The 14223-nt window shown below is 32.0% G+C and overlaps 1 protein-coding gene and 1 long non-coding RNA gene across 2 annotated transcripts in view; one reads left to right on the top strand and one right to left on the bottom strand.

Annotated features, from left to right (window-relative positions):
• The window catches only part of LOC100744600 (muscarinic acetylcholine receptor gar-3), a 36916-nt gene extending 29259 nt beyond the window's left edge, over nucleotides 1-7657 (bottom strand). The window contains exon 1 of the mRNA XM_012393935.3: nucleotides 7304-7657. The gene's annotated coding sequence lies outside the window, so the exon portion shown is untranslated. The remainder of the gene's footprint in view (nucleotides 1-7303) is intronic.
• On the top strand, nucleotides 290-1045 carry LOC112214060. Its single transcript, XR_002947982.2, has 2 exons — nucleotides 290-823; nucleotides 963-1045. It is a non-coding gene; the product is annotated as an uncharacterized LOC112214060 (long non-coding RNA).
• Nucleotides 7658-14223: the final 6566 nt, after the last annotated feature.

The following is a 14223-nucleotide window of genomic DNA, read 5'->3' as shown; positions in this document are numbered from 1 at the left end:
CAAAAACATGTCACTCATCGACTAAAAAAGAACCTGTCGACGCCTTTCTGAAAAGAATCAAACCTAACCTCAAAGGCCTGGTTGCACAATGCGTGCTTCTCGTGCGCATTGGATCCGATTTTCGGATCCATTCGATATCGAATATCAACGTCTCGGTAATTACGGTACGATCGACGAGGATTCTACGTGAAAAGATAAATCGAAAACATAGAATAGAATAAAATTCTTCCATATATACCTCGCTAATAATTTATTCAGTATATATAAATTTAACTAATTACCGCTGGGCGCGGTTCTGCGTGCGAAAATAAATAAAAAACTATAGAATAAAATTTGTTCGTTCAAGACCTCGTTGTCAAGAATATGATATTTGAACGTGTTAAGAATTGGCTTGATACATGCGTACTTGATTCAAATTTCATTTTCTCGGAAGCGTCTATGAGCAAATTTTTGATCTCCAACACATCTTCAACTTATTTTCGTACGTAGTATATTCTTATCGACTATTCGTTTCTGTCCAATCCGGAATTGGCCAAGTTCAAGTATACGACACAAGTTTTCATACTCGGCTCTCTCGAAAACGAAACGTCACATTTTCTTCTATATTTCCAAATTGTTTTTTCATGTAGAATCGCCCACTTACCGATTGTACCGCGATTGCTGGGGTACCCTATACATTATTGCGTTCGAAATTTCGAAGTGAATCACACTAAAAGCAAACTATCGAAGAATTAACGATGTATCTCGAAAACGCGATAGTTTACTATCTAGTGAAGTTTATATGAGATAAGGAAAACAAATAAAAACGGAATTTACAAAGGATGTGAGTATTTTGCTACGAAATCATTTACCTGAATTTATCGTGGAACAAGTTATCTAAAAGTGGCGAATTATATACATATATAAATTTATGAATTTTATTCTAAGTAGAGAAAAAGGTTAAACGGTACAACTCTTTGTAGGGACTTTTCCCTGAGGGAAGCGATACGTAAATGTGGAACGAAAAGCTATTGTTTGTCTAACTGTTTGTTTCTCGAAGAAATTAGAAAAAAACATATGAACGAAAAAAAGAGAAATTAAAAAATTCTTATTAATAAGCTTTTTATCGTCATCTCTTATCCCTTATTTCGCGTTTATTTATAAAGCCCGATATTAAAATTTAACATCTAAAACTACGAAACCGGACAAAATAACTGATATCAGATCTTTTTGCTCTTGCAATTACTAGAACAGGAATATCCTAGTTTTAAAAGTCACTTAAAGAATGAACATTTCATACATTATGTAATATATAATATGTACAATATGTAAATATATGCGTCTGTCAATCGATTACATACAAAATACTCCCATACATATTAATAATGGATACCAAAGTTATCATTCTTTGCAGGTAATGTTCTCGTCTATTTGCATAAATTCCTGAATTATTATTATTAAACGATTACCGAAGGTCGTCTTATTTTTAAGTAATTATCTTTCCTAAATTTCCAATCAAAATGCTTTTAAGCTAAAAGGTCTTACACTAAAAGAAAAAAATTGAGGAATTAGATCGATTGATATTTGATAGCAAATACTAAGAGACCAGACATAATACAAACACGATACGGATTTTCCACGCAATAACAGGCTGATTGTCACAGGTTTAATCTCATTATGCCCGTCTGATATAAAAAATAAACTAAGTCGACACTTGTTTCTGCACATTTGACCAACAGCAGCCTACGTTAATTTTCATTATGTAATCAAACCCATAATGTGAAATATACGAAATACAAATTTATAATTTATTATTGCTGATTAATGGCGTGTCAAAATTTGCATTCGTCAAAATATACACGCAAATATTTCTATCTGAAAAATTCTTCCAGTTTCGTACATCGTCGACTTTTGATAACTTCCGATATCGCTGACATATTTTCAACGAATCCCTCGATTTGTACATACTTTTATCTGTGCCAGCCTGTGGAAATTCTCACTTCCAGTCCACCAATGTTATATACATTTCCACTTATAGATATTAGGTCATTTATGGCTTATGAGAAATCAGTACAGACAAGTATACTTAAGGTTTATAACATTTTATTTCACGTATATGTACAATACAGCATAACCAGGGGACGTCTTTTTCAGAAAGATTATTCAGGAAGATGAATGTGTTTTATGATTTTTCCAACAATACGTCTACGATAGCTTTCTGTTTATGCGCTTCGAGGTGCAATAATTATAAATTTTTGTAATTCTTAATATTCAAAATTTAATAACAAGTTCAGGTCCAATTTCAGATGAATAAGGTTGAGAGGTAGATACGGACGTCAATTATGTTACTCTTTAAAAAAATGGCATAAAACTTTTTTATGACGTCAGTAGGATGAAATACGAGAACGATTCCAAGCATTGAATGTCAAAGTGTCACCTTTTTCATTTTTCTGCGATTTCTGCGATATTTTAAGGAACAGCTGAACACATACAAGCGTGTCTCAATTAGTTCTAATTAAAGCAATTTGTAAGTTCTTTTTCGATGAACGTTTCTTAAGAATTCTATTTTTGAAAGTAAAATAAACGTAACGATATTTGAGAACCAAAAATGGAGAAGAATATCTGTTATTAAGAAAAATATAAACATTAATTTTTTTCGTGAATTTCGTTCGTGCCTTTACGGGTAAAAAATTAATTTTGCCAAAAGTCTCTAATATTTTATGTATATACTATGATAACATATAATGGTATTTATAAATAAAAAAATTGCTTCATTTTATTATTACTTTTTAGTCTATTGCTACATTTTTCCTGTATCCTGTTAATATGCAAATCAGCTTATTCAGTGCTTTCAGAATAACATTTATAATTATTATTTACCTTATTTCTATTAATAAAACAAATATATGTTATAATAATACTCTTTTACTATTTTTAACTGACTTACAATTAAGTTTAAATTAAAAATTAATTTCTCATACGGATAAAATCGATTTTCCTTGTCATTAATTATTTTTCCTATTATTACTAAGTTTATCATACTTAATATTCACATTTACATATATGGAATTTAAAAATACTACCTCAATGTTCGTATACCTAACACCTAATTTTCGTCACCTAATTCGTTGTCGCAATACTTAATTTAAGAATTGTAAAACTGAACCACTCGAAATACCTCATTTATCGCTTAAACCCTGAAACATTCCGCTTGAGATATTCACGTAATTATTAAAACAATGTCACAACAGTTGGGAACGTTGAACTGTGGCCAACGATACACGCAAATCAATTCATCGTCAGCCACCCATATAATATCATGGTTTACGTTGCACATTTAACTCGTTACTTCGCTAATTTATTCGAATAATAAATTATTCGTTATTTCCAAATAATTTCGTTCGTCTGTAACCTTCATTGAAAAATTATTTGGCTTAGAATTAAATCGAAGTTGCGTTTCAATGATTTATTTAAAAGTGTTCGAAAATTCCTGCTGAGAAATGTTTCTGGAATAATTTGTAAAAAATTATTTGGAAATTTGTATTCGAATAACATCCAACTCTGCAATAAACATTTCATATATCATATACATGCAACAGACTTCACTTCCGCCCCATTCGATTCAAATGCAAGCTTACGATTTAACGAGGAAACCGTGATATTTTCAAAACAAATATTTCTACATAAGTTTATTCTTTTAATGCGCGAAAAGCAAGCGGAATATCAACTTTTAACCAATCTGTTACTTAAATATATACGTAACAAACACTGGTCACGATCTTCGGTCACGAGGAAGTGAATCAGTGAATTTTATTCGTTTCTCGGTATGCTCAACGGATTCACGAGTTCAACTACGATAATTGTTTTTTCCACTTCGAAAGCACGTGGTTCGTACGAAGAAAGGAAAATAACAGACTTACGACTGTAACGCTAGAAGATCAGCAGAAGGTTCTCGGTTGGCTAGAAAGGCTTCGACTGAAGTCGGGTAATACAGAAACAATTTGAAATCTTATACGATTTGAAGAACGTCAATAGTCTACGAAGCCTCTATTAGCGAAAAACTCGATTAGACATAACCTCCGCAACTTGAAGTTTTCAGCTCTTTGCTTGAGATTCGACTTATCGAGGTTCGATTGTAAAAAGCAAGTAATGGCACTTGTTCTACCATTCGAACAACAAAATTTTCATGACAGGAGGATAATACGCGCAAGCTCTAATGGTAAAGCAGACATCGAGGTTGGTTAAGGAATCAGGATATTTATAAACATAACCTCAAAAGCTAAAAATGAAAGCATTGAAAATGACGTTACCCAAATGTTGAAGCAACATTATCGTAAAATTTAACTGTTATTAAAGAATTCCGTATTCGCTAATAACTCAAAGTTAGAAAATGTGGGTGTTTGATAAACAGCCAATAATGTACTTTAAGATATCCTAATGTATCAAATTTATTATGAAATTCTAATAAATAACGTTATTGGTTAATATCATTATTTTTAATTTGTTATATAAAGAATGAAAAATAATAATGATAATGAATCAAAGAGGGAAGATTAGTCGAAAACAACTCGTGAAATTACAGAAATTACCGATTATTGAATCGTTCGACGTACGTTTACATTGCTAGTATATCGTTATTTATTACGTTCGAATTTATTATTGCAATTTTCTGTATCCTCAAACGGGATCAATCCAGAAACTAGAAAGAAAGTTAATAGAACTGAAATGGTGACTTAATTGTTCATATTTTGGATTTTGACAAACAATTGAAATTAAAAACCAAAAATTCGATTCTTTGTAAGTACATTTTATGTAATGTAAAATTTCGAACTTATGAATAATATAGCAATCTCGTTGCTTAGCTGGAACGGATCGAATTTCTTCAAGCAGTTCAAACAATTGATTCGACGAATCACGCAACGCCCACTTAAATTTCGACTAGATATATTCGCCCATCTCGTTCTTTGAAGTACCACATGGAAAATTTTTAAAAAGCGAAGAAGCCCTCTATGGATACTTCAAACATCTGATGTCACTATCATGATACGTACTACATCGTTAAAGATTTACAGTTAATCCTTCCTTTATTATTATTTTTTCTAAAACACGGAACTATATTTGTAGCAAAATTTTTTCTAAATTAAATACTTTGTAAAGTTCCATTTAAGTTAGAATGTCAACGATAAGCGAAATATATTCTAATAATCTCAGTTAACAAAAATATACATGTAATCTCAAATTTTTTGGTGCTACATAACGTATAAGAACCATTAAGAAGAACCAAAGGTCATCAATATGCTTGAATATGAATTACGCAATCCAGCAAAAATTTATACTTTCTAAACGTGTACTGTATGTAGTTAGCGATATATACTACCGTCCATAAGTTGTTACACATATAGTTAGATAGGTTTCTAGTAAAATGGCGAAAAATTCTCATATATAATTTAATTTTAATTTATAATTTAATATAAATGATCAGAAATAGAAAAAAATGTGATCGTCATTAGAAATAACAAAACAATATTGTATAACTTGAGAAATCTTTTTATAAAAATGCATGAAAAAAAATATCATGTAATGAGTAAAAAATTGTTTAAAAGAAATATCGTTAATATCGACAAATATAAAAGAAAGTAAAGCAAAAGTAAAAAAAATTCTATGAAATAATCGAATATTTTCGCAATCGAATGATATAACAGACAAGATATAATGTTTCGATCTATCTTATATAATAATTAAAAATACAATATTATAAAACTACTATAAAAATTACATACGATAAAAAAATTTATATATACATATGTATGCAAATAAAAAATCTTTTCTATACAAATTATTAATATTAAATTCAAAAATAAATATAAACATTTCCAAAAACTTATTTTCCGCCTACATTAATTCGATTGATTGAAACTAAGATTTTCGGTTTGGTCGACTTTTTTGTTCGAGTCCGATGACTTATGGCTGGCAATGTAGGGGCATAACAGGATGCTCGTGCTTCTCCGATGAGCACGAAAACGTTTACCGTACACGCTGCGACAAACCTCTATTATGCACGCGTGGCAATAGAATGAAAGTCATTGTTCGCAAGGAAAGACGTCAACGACAGGAATACAAATTACATATTTTCACCGATAACAAAATATTAAATCGGAAGCTTACTTAATGTTGATGGAAAACTACCAAATCACTAATTCATAGAATAAAATGCATTCTTAAGCTATGTTTCATTAAATGCACCTTCTATAACGCATGTTTCATTCAATTAAATATATTTCCTAATTTTAACAATTTCTATAGTTTTCACAGAATTACACATAGCTAATGCTAAGTAATTAATTCGGTTAAAAATATTTCCTAATTTGCACTAAATGTAACTTCTATACTATGTAATGCAAAATTACATATAGTTAATGCTCAGTGAGCGATTCGATTAAATACATTTTCTAATTTCACCTAGAATTATTTACTTTAATGCTTATATAACTATAAAAAGGCAACTTATTGATATAGTTACGCTACGTATGTATATTTTCGTGTTAAATTGAAATACAGAAATGCAATACAAGAAGAAAAACACGATGGAATCATGTTATAAATTTTATAAAAAAATCTCACAAAGCGTACATATTATCATTTCTTCCGTTATATGATCTGAGACTAAAGATATTCATTCCAGCATACTAAAGAACCATCTTTGTCAATCTTCATGTATCATATACACAAGGTGATCCAACAATCGTGGTTCGATAGGCAGACAAACATTCTACGTAAAAAAATAGATCGAAAATATAAAATAAAATTTGTTCATACGATGTTTAGTTTTGAAGAAAAATTTGTAAAGTACAATTTGAACTTGGCTAATTGGCTTGAACTGGACAAAAGTAAATAATCAATAGGACATTGTTCTACAAACTATGTGTGAAAGTAGTTTCCGAGGAAACGAAATTTGAAAATTGATCAAGTACGCGTGTATCAAGCGAATTCTTAATCAAACTTTCAAATCCTATTTTCTTGTGAATGGTGTATTAAACCTTGAACGGGAAAATTTGATTCCACACTTTTTATTTATTCTCGCATATAGTATAACTTTCTGCTGGTTGTTTATTTCAATCCAGTCAGTAATTAGCCAAATTGTACACTAAACGAATTTTAAAATTCGATTTTACTAAAAATGGAGTTTGGTATGAAATATTTTATTCTACATATATTTTCGATTTATTTTTTCACGTTGAACCACCCCTTTGTGGATTGTATGACGATTTCTGGGACACCTTATACAATTGAGAAGTCTAACTGAAAAGTAAAAGTAGACACTTACCAAACAAAATTTCTTCGGAAGTAGAGAAGATCAATCCATTTGGACGAAGCAGGTTTCGGTCGACATGCAGCTTGTGGATTGCTTCACGAGGATTCGTTTGGAAAACTGTCAAACAATTCCGCCAAGCACAAACTTTGGAAACCTGACGCACCACTTTACATATTTTCGTGTGAAATGTATCGAGTCATGTATTTGAGGTTATGTTTTGAAAATTTTTGAAAAAAATTTCGCGTGTTAACCCGCCTAAAGCTGCCTATATACAGTAGATATAAACTGCAGCGTGAAGAACATCGTCGCGAAACGAGCGTTGCTTCTCTGCTGGACGAACTGAAGCGAATTGCGAAAGATTCACGAAGTCATTCGTGCTTACCTCGTCCCAGCCGAACTCTCCCGAACCCCGAACCACCGAGCCGCTGTGATTGGCCCATTTTCTCCCTAGTTCACTGGACGAAATCCTGTCTCCCTGTCCCCTCCCTTTCTTATAGGAACTCAAAGGTAACAAGCACGAGTGACTTGTAGTCAGTGATGGGATTGATACGATGCATATCGATGATACTCGAACAATTCACGAAAATATTAGAACATTTACCACAAAAGACTGTTATACGTATATTGTGTTTGTTATATAAAACATTTTGAAATTTTATTATCAATGAGATGAGAATCGGCTATCTTCGTTATATAGGTTAAATTTGAAATCAATCTAAAAATGCATACAGAGTATAAAAATTACGGGATATTCATCGCAAACGTATATTTAATGAAAAATCAGTATACAGTATGAAGAACTATCTCGAACACATCATTTTCAAAAATGGTTCCGTCGAATGTTGAAGTTTATACATTATTAATATAATAGATAATCGAAATATCTTAAATACTTTTGCGATCTCTGTGAAATATGTATTTATATACTCGCGCTAAATACATATCGTGTAGCTTCTATATGCTCTTTCAAATTAATTTCAAATTCGATCGATATAATTAGGACAGTCTGATAGTTGAATCTCATCTTTTTACTTATTTTGTCACATAGAATCATCCTCTTACCATTCGTGCCATGATTACTAGAACATCCTGTAGATTGATTTCTACTTTGCGGGTATAATATTAGTATTAATATTTTCATGCAGTATCAATTTTTATATTAAATATTGAAAAGGTATCGACTATTCTTGATACCTACGATCTTACGACGTAGAATCAAAATTCGTAAATTGATATCGATGCGGTATCATTCCCAACGCTAACGAAGAACGAATGACTTGTATCTTGAACAATTTCTAGTTAATGTCTTTCAGGGAATCCCCGTGCGATTTTATCTTGCTTTTTTTTTAAGCTAGTCAGTGTGTATAAATAGAAGGCGAAGTATAAATATTGATATACGGAAAGAATGCAAATGTATTAAGGGAATTATCTTATTAGAAAAATTGCTGTAATTCTATTAGTTTCATTCGATCAATCAATGTTCTTATCGTTCTTTTTTCTTTTTGTAAGCTTCGTTTATTGTTCAGGACGATTGTGACTGTTGACATGATCTTTATACCTACGAAATAGAAGAACGTTTGAAATTTTGTTTGGATATCGTTGAAGCGCGAAAGAGAATCGATTATTTTAATTATTACTTATTTTATTTTGTATTATCATCGACTTATATTATTATAAAATAAATTATATACAGTACTCAGATTTAGAAAGCTAGAATCATTTAATCATAAAAAATAAAAGAATCATCCACTCTACTTGTTATATCCTTATACAGGGTGGTCGGTAACTAATGGTACAATTAGGTACAAAGTGATTCTATGAAAAAATAAGTAAAAAATGTGGAATAAAATTCTTTCATACGACGCTTCGTTTCTTAGACTATCGAGTTTGAAAATTGATCAATATACGTAAACTTGGCTAAGTACAGACTAAATTTGGATGGAGGTTATTATATATGCAAAAATAAGTCAAAATTGTAAAATAAAATTTTTCTTGTTAATCCGTCATTTTCAAGAATCTAATGTTTGAACGTGTTAGTTAAGAACTGATCTGATGATACACATAAATTTTTAAACTTATTTTTCTCGAAAAAAAGCATCTTAAGAAAAAATTGTATTCTAAACTTGATTTATTTTCGCGCATAGTTTATTTATCTCTACACGTAGCTTATCCTGTTGATTATTTACTCTTGTTCAGTCCGGAATTAGCCAAGTACACTTATCAAATTTTCAACCTCGACTTTCTCGGAAATGAAACGTACAAATTTTTTATTCCATTTTACCGCCTTACTTTTACTCATAGAATCACTCTATAGCCAATTGTGTCAACAGTTACAGGTCACCCTGTATATACCTACTCTAAATATTTTCTAAACCTTCTATGAAAATAAATGAAATATAACATATAAGCTACTTTCACTTGACTGCATTTGGATTAAGAAATATTATAATTAGTTTATCATGGATAATACCAATTACGAGAAATAGAATAACAATCGTCTCAGTTTATGATAAATAGTAAAATAACAACAAAGTATACATATTTTGCAAGTAAGTATTTACACATTTTTAAAAGTTGTTGATCAGTTAGAAGAAACTGGTGTAGGTTATGTAAATTAGAATCTCATTAAAATTTTGCTTGTTTTAGCAACATCACGCGGGTTAGTACTATGTGCATTGGCAATTAGTGCTAAAAACGTTCAATATGAAAACTGCAAACACAAAACGGTCATGATGTATATTTTTTCAGTTGTTTAAATATAAAACAACAATTCCAGTTAGTGGTTTATTAAAGAATGAAAGTACATATTACATATATGAATATCGAAACGTAATTCAAGTCTCAAGGGAATAAATCATACTTGAACTTCTAATAGTCTAATAAAATGTGTTTTGTCACGTGCCACGTGACGAACAGAAAACGCGTTAAGATGAATGGTTTTATTTTAGGTGATAGACTGGCACGTGTATCGGTGAATCCTCTTATGATTATTACAATTTATATCAATTTCCTTCTCCACATGGACTCCTTTTATTCGTGGTCTCCCACATAGAATTACACGTGTCAAGATGAACAAAGAAGCCTCATGTGGCGTCTAACGAACGTATAACACATATGTACATACGTATATGTACATACGTACACATATGTGTATATATAAAACAATATAAAACGTACAAATTACGATGGTCAAGGTAGCAAAAGTAAACAAAAAGTAAACACGATGATCAGCGATAATTATCAAAATTAAAATTTTCAACAAATACATTATTATAAAAAGGACTTTTTTATTTTTTATCCAAATAGTACTGGGAATTCGAAAATCCAAAAATTTAATACACTCAAGGCGGATCATAGCAAATCAAGGAGTCTTTCTTTATTGGAGGAGAGGGGAGAGTGACAGAGACAAAGACAGAGAGAGGCAAAACGTACAAGAGTCAAGTATATATCAGTATATTTTCGAACCTTCTTTTACAAGATTTACAATTTGCTTGCAGTTTATATTTTAATATCTCTATCTGATATTGTAACCTAAATAATTAAATTCACATTAATTATAAGGATGACTCAGCCGAAATTACCATTAAAGTCTCCTCCTCTTTTCCTCTATTGGAGGATATGTGCCACCATTAGGTACGACTGTCGTATTACCTCGAGGAATTAATGGAGGTAATTAATAACATATTTTATTCCAAGGCGGATTTCTTCAGTCGCACAATTTTTCCTCTTCATCCTTTTTTCGGGCATGTATCTTGACTTTATACAAATGTTTTAAAGCTGCTACTCGATATTCTTCTCCTTTAGTGCATAATGTGCACGATAAATTTCTGCGATCTCCAGAAGTTCTCCCAGCATTCGCTATAAATTTGGGATTGAAGCGTAATGATGTTAACGAATCCTTTGAAATGCCGTTCTTAAATTATACATTGAGATCTACCTCCATACTGTGCTCTCAGCAGATAAACGACGACCGTTTTTCCTTAATTCATTAAAAGTTGTTGCAGAATCGCAAAATATCATTTTAACTAAATCTCGTTTTTCGATTATATACAAGAATTCCCGTGACGTCACTTTTGCACGCATATCCGTATAAAATTCATCCATAGTTTCTACCTTGCGCAACATGTTACCGTTGGATGACTAATTATTTCCATCAATCTCAATAAACGTTGGCTCAGCGTTTATATTGACTCAACATGTCTTGAACATAAATTCTTACAAACGAATCTTATTCTTCCTACGTTGAACCCAAAGTTGAATTTTAACATCACCTGCCGTATTTAAAAATGTACTGCTTTCGGGTTGTTTCCCTCGACAATTCCATCGAGTCAATTTTACCATGATGGCAAAAAATGAAGCTATAGGAATTCCGATAGACAATCGGCAAACTCGTCATTCCACTTTGTGGAAGCGTTCTCCCTCTCTCATCTATTCTTTCGTCGACCGCTAATTCGATTATTTTATGAGTACGACTATCATCACTACTTGTAGTTGAATTATCGAAGTCTAACGTAATCGAAATTTAATCCAAATCTAATTCAAATACGAATGCGATGGAAATCTAACCCAAACTGAACTCGAACTCACTTATCTAGACATAGACTTATTTCTCTAAATGATATCGTACCTTTAACCGTTTTAACGCCAAGCAGCGCCCTCGCTGTTTGCGTACAGTGGTGAACTGCGTCGCGATGTTTGGTCACGATCGTCAATTCGAAGCGCTATCGCGCTGCATGGCACAATCCGGCACGGATAAACCCCTGGCACTAAAACGGTTAGGGCTCTGGGGTATGCGCTGAGCTGCTCGATTCAGTCCTTCTGCCAGAAGGTTCATCGTCTAACCTACTCCGTGGACAGATCCTTTCAGGGCATTGTTATCATCTTACGCTCGCCGTGGGGCATCATGACGTCTGTAACATTAGCGCCTCTTACAATTTGTCGGCCAAAAATTATACGTTCGCGACGCTTAGAATTCGTCATTAAACCAAAATTCGCGATTTTCGATAGTTCGATGAACCTTAAAAGCAATCGCTATGAATCTCGTTGCCGGCATAACACATAAATACAGTATATAAACTTATTACGGTTCATATAATTTAATCAGTGTTTGATGAATAAGGAAATTTGTAGAAGTCCATGTTTCCGAACCCAAGTAATTAAGCCACTTACTTTAAATTGGGTAAATTGGATAGATTTCATTTTAAAGATACCATAAGATGAAGATTCCTAAAATTAGAGAGAGAAAGGGAGGGGAATAAAAGCGAAGGGTACTTTTACACATGCAAACGTTCCCTGCCACGTGTCGGTTTCTTCTACGTGTCGTCAAGATAAAAGAAATAGGGCATCGCAGGATAAGCAAGGAGTATGAGAAAGCGCGAAGGTTGAAGAACACCGTGCTAGTCGCGCTGCGACGAATCGTTCCATGATCGGTGACCGAACTGTAAACACGTGTAAGACGACGCTGATTCGAGATAACTGAAATCGCGTATATGATACTTCTTCGTTCGTTAGATACTTAACGTTCGTCTGCGTTAATGATTGTACAAAGAATGGACGAGTATCTTAGACGTTACAATCGTAAAACCGTTGAGGCCCGCCAACTTGTGATGCAGTAAAGAAGGGGGCCTAACTTAAGGCATCTTCGAGTGTTTTCGCGTTCTCTTCGTAAAAAGCACAAAGTGACGAAAGCCAGCCGACCGTCTCAGAGTTTCGAGCTACGCGTTTTTTTACACACGCAAGCCAATATAAAACAGAGTACAAAATAAAATAAAACCGGAACAAAGAAAACGAAACAGAGCTGGTGTATTTATCGAAAGACTATTTTCTCATGGATTTGAACAGGACTTTTCTTAAATAATTTTCTTATGGCGTTCAGATAGCAAAAAGGAACAAAGTAATAGAAAAGGATATCAGTGATCTTAAAGAAAATAGAATACTATAGACATTAGTAGGACGTCAGGCGGATTATGTACGACACGTATACGTGCTCCATGTGTATGTGTGTGTGTATGTATATGTGCAATTTGACTCACGAATATTAGATTAGGATTCGATTAGTTTACGTTAATACAATTTTTGGCGAATGCATTCGTGTAATAGTATGACTCATGAATGTGCTAACAACTTATTACGATTATTCTTTCTCTTATTCGTATGTCATAACAGAGTGGTTACAAGTAAATCCCTTCAAAACCGTGAAAGTGTAGGTTTTCGATAAGTAATGTGTACGATGAGATATTTTCGAGAGTCAACGAATGGCTATGTCTCTACCGCTCATATGTTTATGCTTTACTAACACACTTGGTAAGGATATACGATACACCACGTGGAATACAAAAGTATAATGCAAATGGATGGTATCGAATCGAACGGAGATCAGCTGAGCATATAGAAATAACAACAGTGAAACAAAGTTCAATCGTTTAATTGAGAAATTATTGTAAACTATTGTAAAACGTACAATATATTATAAACATAAAATAAAAAGGTAATTTGTATACGTTACTATGTAATGTTTATAGAAATGGAAACTATCTCAAGAGAATTTTTTTTTAATATTTGTAGAAATCACTACCCAAAAGAATTTGCAAATCATAATGAAAGAGGAAGTACAAACATTTAGAAAATTAAAATAAATCTTGTCAAATTAAACCTTTACCTTTTGAGAATATTCTATCATTATATTATACCCGTTTCCAAAAGAAAAAAAAACGGATGAAATTTCTTTATATATTGCCAATAAATGTTATGAACAAAAATAAAAAATAACAATTATTTTTCAAAATTTTTACGAAAAATATCAGCGAGAAAAAGTGAACCTTTTTTTAAATAAGAAATAGTGATTAGTAAAATCTAAAGATTTCATCCTTCTGAAAAATGAAATTAGTAAAAAATATAAATATCTTTATATATTCTAGTTACGAATAACCAAA

Source organism: Bombus impatiens, unplaced genomic scaffold (genome assembly GCF_000188095.3).
Source record: "Bombus impatiens unplaced genomic scaffold, BIMP_2.2 scf_0064, whole genome shotgun sequence".
NCBI lineage: Eukaryota > Metazoa > Arthropoda > Insecta > Hymenoptera > Apidae > Bombus > Bombus impatiens.
Note: the sequence above shows the minus strand (reverse complement) of the source record. Positions and strands in the feature narration are given on the sequence as shown.